The sequence below is a fragment of the Zalophus californianus genome, chromosome 4 (assembly GCF_009762305.2).
Source record: "Zalophus californianus isolate mZalCal1 chromosome 4, mZalCal1.pri.v2, whole genome shotgun sequence".
Lineage (NCBI taxonomy): Eukaryota > Metazoa > Chordata > Mammalia > Carnivora > Otariidae > Zalophus > Zalophus californianus.
In genome coordinates this window covers 114,756,948-114,769,396 of record NC_045598.1, presented here as the reverse complement: position 1 = coordinate 114,769,396, position 12,449 = coordinate 114,756,948, and the positions used below count along the sequence as shown (strand labels likewise).

At 37.7% G+C, this 12,449-nt stretch overlaps 1 pseudogene; it reads left to right on the top strand.

Moving 5' to 3' along the window:
• The first annotated feature begins 310 nt into the window (after nucleotides 1–310).
• On the top strand, nucleotides 311–1,698 carry LOC118356918 (annotated as a pseudogene).
• Nucleotides 1,699–12,449: the final 10,751 nt, after the last annotated feature.

The following is a 12,449-nucleotide window of genomic DNA, read 5'->3' as shown; positions in this document are numbered from 1 at the left end:
AAATTTGAAGTTACCCACAGAAAAAATTTGGAAAGACCACAAATACATGGAGGCTAAAGAGCATCCTACTAAAGAATGAATGGGTCAACCAGGAAATTAAAGAAGAATTTAAAAAATACATGGAAGCAAATGAAAATGAAAACACAACAGTTCAGAACCTTTGGGATGCAGCAAAAGCAGTTCTAAGAGGGAAGTATATAGCAATACAGGCCTTCTTCAAAAAAAAAAAAAAATAAAAGGTGCTTTTTCGCAACGAGTTTGCCGCCAGAACACAGGTGTCGTGAAAACCACTGCTCCAACCTAAACCAAAATGGGAAAGGAAAAGACTCACATCAACATCATCGTCATTGGACACGTAGATTCGGGCAAGTCTACCACTACTGGTCATCTGATCTACAAATGTGGTGGGATCGACAAAAGAACTATTGAAAAATTTGAGAAGGAGGCTGCTGAGATGGGAAAGGGCTCCTTCAAGTATGCCTGGGTCTTGGATAAACTGAAAGCTGAACGTGAACGTGGTATCACCATTGATATCTCCCTGTGGAAATTTGAGACCAGCAAGTATTACATGACCATCATTGATGCCCCAGGACACAGAGACTTTATCAAAAACATGATTACAGGCACATCTCAGGCTGACTGTGCTGTCCTGATTGTTGCTGCTGGTGTTGGTGAATTTGAAGCCGGTATCTCCAAGAATGGGCAGACCCATGAGCATGCCCTTCTGGCTTACACACTGGGTGTAAAACAACTAATTGTTGGTGTTAACAAGATGGATTCCACTGAGCCACCCTACAGCCAGAAGAGATACGAGGAAATCGTTAAGGAAATCAGCACCTACATTAAGAAAATTGGCTACAACCCCGACACAGTAGCATTTGTGCCAATTTCTGGTTGGAACGGTGACAGCATGCTGGAGCCAAGTGCTAACATGCCTTGGTTCAAGGGATGGAAAGTAACCTGTAAAGATGGGAATGCCAGTGGAACCACACTGCTTGAAGCTCTGGATTGCATCGTGCCACCAACTCGTCCAACTGACAAGCCCTTGCGTCTGCCTCTCCAGGACGTCTACAAAATTGGTGGTATTGGTACTGTCCCTGTGGGCCGAGTCGAGACTGGTGTTCTTAAACCTGGGATGGTGGTCACCTTTGCTCCAGTCAATGTTACAACTGAAGTAAAGTCTGTTGAAATGCACCATGAAGCTTTGAGTGAGGCTATTCCTGGGGACAATGTGGGCTTCAATGTCAAAAACGTATCTGTCAAAGATGTTCGTCGTGGCAATGTGGCTGGTGACAGCAAAAATGACCCACCAATAGAAGCAGCTGGCTTCACGGCTCAGGTGATTATTCTGAACCATCCAGGCCAAATCAGTGCTGGATATGCACCTGTGCTGGATTGTCACACGGCTCACATTGCTTGCAAGTTTGCTGAGCTGAAGGAGAAAATAGATTGTCGATCTGGAAAAAAGCTGGAAGATGGTCCCAAGTTCTTGAAATCTGGTGATGCTGCCATTGTTGATATGGTTCCTGGCAAGCCTATGTGTGTTGAGAGCTTCTCTGACTATCCTCCTCTGGGCCGTTTTGCTGTTGGTGACATGAGACAGACGGTTGCTGTGGGTGTCATCAAAGCAGTGGACAAAAGGCAGCTGGAGCTGGCAAGGTCACCAAGTCTGCCCAGAAAGCTCAGAAGGCTAAATGAATATTATCCCCAATACCTGCCACCCCAGTCTTAATCAGTGGTGGAAGAACGGTCTCAGAACTGTTTGTGTCAATTGGCCATTTAAGTTTAATAGTAAAAGACTGGTTAATGATAACAATGCATCGTAAAACCTTCAGAAGGAAAGGAGAATGTTTTGTGGACCATGTATTTTTTTGTGTGTGTGGCAGTTTTAAGTTATTAGTTTTTAAAATCAGTACTTTTTAATGGAAACAACTTGACCAAAAACCTGTCACAGAATTTTGAGACCCATTAAAACAAAAGTTTAATGAGAAAAAAAAATAAAAATAAAATAAATAAAATAAAATAAAAGGCTCAAATTACACAACTTAACCTTACACCTAAGGGAGCTAGAAAAAGAACAGCAAAATAAAACCTAAATCCAGCAGGAGAAGAGAAATAATAAATATTAGAGCAGAAATCAATGATATAGAAATAATAAAAAAAGAAAACAACAGTAGAACAAATCAATGAAACTAGGGTCTGGTTCTTTGAAAGAATTAATAAGATTGATAAACCCCTAGCCAGACTTATCCAAAAGAAAAGAGAAAGGACCCAAATTGATAAAATTATGAATGAAAGAGGAGAGATCACAACCAACACTGAAAAAATACAATTATAAGAACAAATTATGAGCAGTTATATGCCAACAAATTAGGCAATCTGGAAGAAATGGATACATTACTAGAAACATATAAACTACCAAAACTGGATGAAGAAATAGAAAACCTGAACAGACCCATAACCAGCAAAGAAATTGAAGCAGCAATAAAAAATCTCCCAACAAACAAGAGTCCAAGGCCGATGGCTTCCCAGCTGAATTCTACCAAACATTTAAAGAAGAATTAATATCTATTCTTCTAAAACTGTTTCAAAAAATACAGTGAAAGGAAAACTTCCAAATTCATTCTATGAGGTCAGCATTACCTTGATCCTAAAACCGAAGACCCCACCAAAAGGGGAATTACAGACCAATATCCTTATGAACAGGGATGCAAAAATTCTCACAGAGATACTAGCTAATAGAATCCAACAGTACATTGAAAGGATTATTCACTATGACCAAGTGGGATTTATTCCTGGGCTGCAAGGGTGGCTCAACATCCACAAATCAATCAATGTGATATACCACATTAATAAAAGAAAGGACAAGAACCATATGATCCTCTCAATAGATGCAGAAAAAGTATTTGACAACATACAGCATTCTTTCTTGATAAAAACTCTCTGCCATGTAAGGATAGAGGGAACATACCTCAATATCATAAAAGCCAAATATGAAAGACCCACAGTGAATATCATCCTAAATGGGGAAAAATGGAGAGCTTTTCCCCTAAGGTCAGGAACATGGCAGGGAAGTCCACTATCACCCACTGTTGTTCAACATAGTACTAGAAGTCCTAGCCTGAGCCATCAGACAACAAAAAGAAATAAAAGGCATCCAAATAACAAAGAAGTCAAACTTTCACTCTTTGAAGATGACATGATATTCTATGTAGAAAACCCAAAAGACTCTGCTAGAAATTTGCTAGAACTTATATAGTAATTCAGCAAAGTTGTAAGATTGTAGGATATAAAATCAATGCAAAGAAGTCAGTTGCATTTCTATACACCAACAATGAGACAGAAGAAGGAGAAATCAAGGAATTGATCCCATTTACAATTGCACCAAAACCCATAAGATACCTGGGAATAAACCTAACCAAAGAGGTAAAGGATCTGTATTCTGAAAACTATAGGATACCCATGAAAAAAACTGAGGAAGACGCAAAGAAATGGTAAAACATTCCATGCTCTTGGATTGGAAGAACAAATATTGTTAAAATGTCTATGCTACCCAAAGCAATCTTTCAATGCAATCTCTATAAAAATACCAATAGCATTTTTCACAGAGTTGGAATAAACAATCCTAAAATTCATATGGAACCACAAAAGACCCTGAATAACCAAAGGAATGTTGAAAAAGAAAACCAAAGCTGGAGGCATCACAATTCAAGACAGTATGGTACTGGCACAAAAACAGATACATAGATCAATGGAACAGATCAGAGAACCCAGAAATGGACCCTCAATTCTATGGCCAACTAATCTTCAACAAAACAGGAAAGACTATCCAAAGGAAAAAAGACAGTCCCTTTAACAAATTATTGGAAGGAACAGCAACATGCAGAAGAATGAAACTGGACCACTTTCTTATACCATACACAAAAATAAACTCAAAATGGATGAAAGACTTAAATGTGAGACAGGAATCCATCAAAATCCTGGAGTAGATCACAGGCAGCAACCTCTTCGACCTTGGCCACAGCAACTTCTTGCTAGACACGTCTCCAAAGGTAGTAAGGGACACAGCAATTGCACTACTAGTTGTTTATCCTAAGGATAAAAACATAGTGATCCGAAGGGGTACATGCACCCTGATGTTTATAGCAGCAATGTCCACAATAGCCAAACTATGGAAAGAGCCCAGATGTCCATTGACGGATGGATAAAGAAGATGTGGTATACATATATATATACAATGGAATACTACTCAGCCATCAAAACAAATGAAATCTTGCCATTTGCAACATTGTGGTAGGAACTAGAGGGTATTATGCTAAGCAAAATAAGTCAGTCAGAAAAAGAAAAACACCAGATGATTTCACTCATATGAGGAATTTAAGAAACAAAGCAGATGAACATAGAGGAAGGGAAGGAAAGGAAAAATAAAATTAGAGGAAAACAGACAAGGGGGCAAACCATAAGAGACTCTTAACTCTAGGCCACAAACTGAGGTTTGCTGGAAGGGGTGGTGGGTGGAAGGATGGGGTAACTGAGTGATGGGCATTAAGGCGGGCACTTGATGTAATGAGCACTGGGTGTTATATGCAGCTGATGAATCTGTAAATTCAACCCCTGAAACTAATTGAAAAAAAACAAAGCCAATCAGCATGGAAAACTGTCAGCCCAGTATGATATTTCAGCTTTATTCCCTACCGCTTTTTTTTACACTTATGGAAGGAAAATAAATAGCAATACGGTTAACTTGTGGTTCTTTTCGATTTGGAGTTCGAGGGATTTTCCACATAATGAAAAAGCCTGGCCACCCAGGGCAAAGATATTCATTTAGTGAGCAGAAAATGTATTGTTTGGAGAAAAATGAACTGAGGGCTCCTTGAAAAAGAACTTACTACTGAAGACAGTTTCTCTTTTGGAACTCCGCAAAGCCCAGAGGACAAAGCCCAAGAGTCTCTGGAGGCCTGGGGGCCCTGGGAAACACAGGCATGGCTGTTTTGAGAATTATGTGAACAGAATTCCTCTGCCCGTGAAGTCTCCTTTGACCTCCAGGGCCAGACTAGATATCATGGGTTGAATTCTGTTGCCCCAGAAAAGATACTTCCATGCCTCAGAATGTGACCTTATTTGGAAAGAGGATCACTGCAGATGTAATTAGTTAAAATGAGGTCATCTTGGATATGGGTCCTAATCCAATATGACTTGTGTCCTTATAAGAGAAAGACTCTATGAAGACAGGGTGCTAAAGGACTGCCAAAGACTATCAGCAAGCTGCCAGAAACTAGGAAGAGGAAGGAATGATTTCCCTATAGGTTCCAGAGGGACTATGGCCCTGCCAACACCTTAATTTTGACCTCCAGCCTCAAGAACTGTGAGATAATAAATTTCTGCTGTTTTAAGTTAAAAAAAAAAAGGGTGGGAGTGGTAATTGTGTACCTAACTCCAGTCAATCTCACCTCTATGTAAAATAAAACTCATTTCACATTCCCAGCTTCTCGATTATTCTTAATGTTAGACCATCCCTTACTGAGATATTCTGAAATGGCCATGGTCCTACAGGGCCACTGCCTTCATCTTTCTCTGTGGTCCCAAAGCCCTCCAAGGGACCCTTGGAAACTCTCATTCTATTCTCTTCCAAAAACAAACCTACCATCAGCCTCTTCAAGAAAAGACAATTATTTTGATCCTAGCAGAATCTTCTGATTCGAGTTTGCATTTTCTCCACAAATGAGAGGTTGGAATCTTGTGAGAAAAGCTATCAACAAAATGTGTTTTCTTTAAAATAGGATTACCTTAAAATAGTCCAATTTAATGTTGGATCTTCAATGAGTCAGGGGCCTGTTTCATCACCAGGGCAGTCGATGCCGCTGAGTCTGGAGAGCTACCCACTGGCGTTCCCATCAACCCACTTCCACCCGTGTTCTTTCTAGGACACCTTGTCATTGCCGGCAGAAAGACGGATTTTCCAAGATTCATTGTGTATGAGTTGTAGACACACAAAATATAAATGCATTCACTATCACGTTTTTGAAAAGATCAACTCTAAAAAAAAATCAAAATTTCTTATGCAGATAAAATTATAAAAGAAAATAAAACAAAACCACTTTCATTTAAACTACTTTGATACTTAAAAAAAATTTAGGTTTCTCCTTCTGTTTTTGTCTTTTTCTGTGTATATCTGCCCTCTAGTTTTGTGATCAGTGTCTAGTCACTAAGATACACAAAAAGTGGAAGAGAGAATTGGCAATGTGCTAGGAGTCCTGTGTGAAATACATGCCAATTGGAAGAAGTTCAACCAATTATAAATAGTTTTGCTTAGAATTTTTCATCCTGATTATTCACCTTCTTAAGAGAGTAGTGGTAGAAATAATGGAAAGTATTTCTGTCTAGTAGTGAGTGCTCAAGATAATTTTTACTCATTTCTAAGAGCCAAGGAAAATATAAAGCATGCAAGATTAAAAGGGTGAATATTTGTTTCTTCACTCAATCTCATCAGTCACAGTTAGTTTTAAAGTTTGTCTTTGTCCAGTTGTCTGGAATCCTGCTGTGGGACCTCAGGCTCTGGCCTGGCTTCCTCCAGCTTTGGAAGGGTGTTTTTCTCCCTGTGTCACCCAGATAAAGACTTCGATTTTCTGCCTCCATTTTCCAGTAGAAAGGTGGTCCTCTCATTAATACAGCAGCCTGCAGTCTGCTTTATGAGGGCTCTGAACTAATCTTGACTGCAGAGTGCACAGCACACAAATTACACAGACTTTGCAGATTTCAATGATCCAGATCAAAGGGCAAAAGAGGCCAGTTCTTCCAGCTCAGCTTGTTAATGTGATTTGGACTCTCAAAGCTGGACAATAAAGTAGCATTTTGTAAAATGATCATAGGTAATATAAATAAAAACAAAAAAATAATTTTTGAAAAAAACACGTTAACCTCAGTCAGGATTATTATTGTGCAAAATAGACACTTCAGAAATGAGATTACAGTAAAATACTTTAGTGTTCTTTGTTACATGAGGTTATGAAGGAAAAAAAATTCATCGATTTTTTGGCTACTACTTCTATATTACTGAGTAAATTACATGGTAGGACTCTGGAAGGCTGTGTTTTTTAATTCATTATTCAGGTGAGTTATAGGGAAGTTGTACGAAAAAAAGAAAAAAAACCAGATAGTTAAAAAGGAGGTTTTTCTTCACAGGGCTCTGTATAAAGTAATGTAATCAGAGTGGTGCTGCAGAGAGGACACTCTGGGAACTCCTGCAAGGTCTCACAGAGGGTACAATGGTGACTTTTGGACAAGAAAAAGTGAAAGTCCCCATTCAGAGGCAAGAATTCATCAAGCCATGACAACAGGATCATGTGTTCAAAGAAACCTGATTATTTTGTTCACACACTATGCCAAGATAAGGAGCATCTTAAATCACTTAGTGAATGACCAATGAGGAGGAAGATTAAATGAAGTACTTTGTCATTGGCCAAGTTCCATTTTTCTCCTGTTGTTAATTATCCCCTAGGTTTCAGCTAAATATCCTTTTTTCAGTGAGTTCTCTGATGCTTCATAATCTGTTCCCACATTCTTTCTCCTATAAAACATATTTATTTTTCATTATGTATTAAATACTGGATTTATTTATGTACTGTCTCCTCCGTTAACCTGCAAATTACATGAGAGCATGGGAATCAATACATATTTATTGGTTGTAAGAAATATGAATTAATAAGTAGTGAGTAAATGCTTTACTTATGATTTGAAAAGAATAATCATTCTCATACTCTCTGTACAGATTCCCCTTCCCCCAGTCTTCAATGCGAGTAAACTTAAGAGTGTTCTTGGGGGGCGGGGGACATGCCTGGGTGGCTCAGTTGGTTAAGCATCTGGCTTTGGCTCAGGTCATGATTCCAGGGTCCTGGGATCAAGCCCCGAATTGGACTTCTTGCTCAGCAGGGAGTCTACTTCTCCCTCTCCCTCTGCAGCTTCCCCTGCTTGTGTTCCTTGTCTGTCTGTCTCTCTGTGTCAAATAAATAAATAAAATCTTTAAAAATAAAAAAAAGTGTCTTGGGAATTCCCAGAAAAAGTAATCCCCCCCCAAATTGCCACATGGTTTATAATGAATACTGGACTATGCAGAGACATGACTCTAATTCCTACTCTGCCAATAACAATTACCTCCTTGAGTTCTAACAGCCTCTCTGGATCTTTGTGATCTTATCCACAACTCTGTGGTCCATAATTTTCCCCCAAAAGGCTTAACTAAATACCTTAAATCAATAACTTGTACAATCATTTTTCTAGTACTAACTTACCCTCCTTTCTGTGTCCCTATCTTAATGTGAATGGATGGGTTTCCTGTCAGGATTCAGCTATTCATTTCCTAAAAGCTGCCTGTATATTTAACTCTTGTAATTTGAATTCTATCTCCCTCACAATATTACTTTATGTTTCAGAGAAACTGTACACAATTATATTGATCTTTAATTGGCAGGAATTGCTGGTGTTTAAGCTTTAGATTTAGGACCAATATCCCTGACATTCCATGTCAAATAATTCATAATCAACTAAAGATTAAAAAGGAAAGAAAAAAGAAATAAAAAGAAAAGAACGAAAAACATAAGAGGAGTTGCATTTAAAGGAATTCTGCAATACAATGTGTAATATTTACAATGCAAATTTTGTAATAGGCATAACGTTTATTTCATTGATTTGGAAGCTTTGGGCTTTTTAGAGTTATAGAAAATCTATCCCACATATAGCATGTATTATATATTATCTCTATAACTTACATATTATATTCTACTGATTTATGTTTTTCTTCTTGTGCTTGCTTACTCACTTGATTGCAAATTCGATACCTCCTATAAATACCAAGAACTTGGTGAGTAATCAATAATTAATTATAATTTTATAGCTATTTATGAAGTTATGGTTTCAACTTTTCATTTAATGCTATTTTCTATACGTAGCGAATACCCTCTAAAATTTCATTGATTTGAAGAGGATAACACATGGTTAGCCAAAATTTTCTGTTTTTCCATGCCCATTTTTTCTAATATTTCTCTTCCTTTGTTATTGCCCCCTTATTTTATTCTAACATTAAAGAAAAGTCCATGTAGCTGAAAAATCCACTGATACTCAAAAAATAATTCTTACAGTTACTTTAAAATTTAATTAGTTGGGTGGCATCCATAAAATAATGGAATAAAAGCCTCTGAAAATTATGTTCTCCAAGAAAGCAATTAGAAAGCTGCTAAAAATCATCAGAATCAAATTTTTCAGAACTCTAGAAATTAAGCAAAGGCTTCCAGCTATCTGGGGAGAAAATATTCCAGAAAGTGGATGAATCTGGGTAAGAATGGTGAATTTTGTGGCATTTCAATTTACCCAATTTAAATCCTTCCTTCTCCTCATCCACAGTAATCTTGGAGACCAATAGTCACAACGCAATAAAAATGGCAGTCATCAGAGAATGCAAAACAAAATTTAAAACTTCTTCAAATCCTCATTCTCCACCAAATGGTCATATTTTGACCTGTCTGATGGTTCCCTAGAGAATTCTACTTGCAAAGTTATCTTTAATCTGACTCAGAATTTACCCAGTGTAGCCTTTTTCCCTGGGAACATTTGTTGGGGAGGGGGGTGGAATGAAAGACAATTGTTAAATTAATCAGCTGCTGGACGAATGACAATTGAGGCAGACAAAAGACTAAGCAAAAAGCTTAAAAAGAAAATATAAGAGACAAGATGTCCATAGTGGCTTTGAAGAGCTCTGACACATTCTTAGGAATCTAGAAGGCCACTCACATATACAAGACTGTGCACATACTCGGGACTGTGAGCACTCTCAGGGTACACCTTGGAATGCCCTAACATCTCACCTTGGGCTGATCTTGAGCTCTGCACAAGCAGGAAATGAAGGCTAAGTCAGAGAGGCCAATTACCTGGCTGAGTGTTGAAGCTGTGTCTCAACAAACACACAGAGGCCCTCAGCAAAGACTGGGGAGACTGGGTGGTCCTTGCAGCTAAAGGAAATCTCTGCCCAGTCATTAATCAAACGCTACACTAAGAAGAGACTTCAGCGGATGATACCATATGACCCAGTAATCCCACTTCTGGGTATACACCCAAAGGAAACTAAAGCTATATATCTAAGAGATATCTGCACTCCCATGTTTATCACAGCATTACTCACAATAGCCAAGATATGAAAATAATCTAAATGTCCATCAACAGAGGAGTGAAAAAAAATGTAATATATGTATACAATGAAATATTATTCAGCCACAAGAAAGAAGAAAATCCTGCCATTTGTGACAACATGGATGGATTTTGAGGGTATTATGCTAAATGAAGTAAGTTAGATAAAGACAAATACTATGTGCTATCACATACATGTGGAATCAGAAAAAGCTGAACTCATAGAAATTGTAGAATGGTCATTACCAGGAGCTGGGAGATAGGAAAATTGGGGAAGTGTTTATTAAAAGGTACAAACTTCCAGCTGTAAGATGAATAAGTTCTGAGGATCTAATGCACAGCATTGTGATCGTAGTTAACAGCACTCTATTATATGCTTGAAAATTGCTAATAAAGTAGTTCTTAAATGTTCTCACCACAAAAAAAAGAGGTAATTATGTCATGTAATGAAGGTGTTAGCTAATGCTAAGGTGGTAATCATATTGCAATACATAAATACAATTGACCTTTGAACAACAGTTAAGGATGCTGACCCCCTGCACAGTTGTAAATCCATGTATAAGTTTGATTCCCCAGAAATGTAACTACTAATGTTAGGCAGAAACCTAGGCATGAGTAACAGGAGGATGGACCTTAGATGTCCTGAGGGAGAGCCCCAAGTGAGGACCACTCAGGAACTACCCCATTCCACCCATCTAGCAGTCAGTTGGTGGTTACAATATCCCAGCAGAGGAAGAGTTAGGTTTTTGTGCTTGTTGCACTTGTGCAGAAAGCAACCACTTGTCTTTATCTGACCTATGTGTCTAGAATAGAAATAATGTTGCCATTTCTTACCCCATGCAGGTATTTTACTTTATTTTATTTTACTTTATTATTTTATTTTATTAAAGATTTACTTATTTGAGGGGAGGAGTGAGTGAGAGTTGGGGGAGGGACAGAGGGAGAGAATCTTCAAGCAGACTCCCTGCTGAATGGTTAACAGGGGCTGGAGGAAGATAAGAATGGGGTGTGACTGGTAACAGGCACCCAGTTTCTTTTTGGAGTGATGAAAATGTTTTGGAATAGATAGTGGTAATGGTTGCACAGCCCTGTGGATATACTAAAAACTACTGAATTGTACCCATGAAAGGTGAATTTTAGGTGTTGGAATTATATCTCAATTTTATTTTTATATTCTTTAAAGATTTTATTTATTTATTTGACAGAGAGAGACACAGCGAGAGAAGGAACACAAGCAGGGGGAGTGTGAGAGGGAGAAGCAGGCTTCCCGCGGAGCGGGGAGCCCGATGCGGGGTTTGATTCCAGGACCCCAGGATCATGACCTGAGTCAAAGGCAGACGCTTAACGACTGAGCCACCCAGGCGCCCTATATCTCAATCTTAAAAAGGAAAAAATTAAAATACAAATGTCAAATGGGAAAATACTTAAAATATATATTATATAAATACTCAAAATGATTAAATAATACCCTAGAATAAAAAAGAAATATGCTTAAAATCAATAGAAAATAAAAATCACTGTATAAAAAGGAGTGTAAATTTTAAAAAGAAAAAGTAAAAAATGAATACAAATGTTAATAAAAATGAAAAATTTTCAAGCTCATTAGTGATTCAAGAAATATAAATGTGAAAATAATAAAGTATTCTGGTTATATACTTATCAGAAATTCTTTAAAAGTGCTAATTTTGTGTTGACAAACAGTGAAGCAGAACTTCTGATATTGCTAAGGGAATCTTATTGATTATAATAGGGCAATACCTACCAAATTTTTTATTGAGATAAAATTGACATATAAAATATAATGAAATAAAATTGACATATAGTATATTAATTTTTTAAAAGTGTACAACACAATGATTCAATGTTTGTGTATATTGCAAAATGATCACCACAATAAATCTAGTTAACATCTATCACTACACATACATTTCTTTCTTGTGATGAGAACTTTTAAGATCTACATTCTTAGCAACTTTCCAGTAGGCAGTACATGCTATACATTACATCCCCAGGACTTACTTATTTTATAACTGGAAGTTTGTATTTTTTTGACCCCCTTCACTCATTTAACTCACCCTCAACGCCCAACTCTGGCAACCGCCCATCTGTTCTCTCTATCAATGGTTCAGGGTTTTGTTTTTTGTTTATTTTTCAGATTCCACATTTAAGTGAGATCATACAGTATTTGTCTTTCTCTCTCTGACCTATTTCACTTAACGTAGTGCTCTCAGGGTCCATCCATGTCTTTTCAATGGCAAGATTTCATTCTTTTT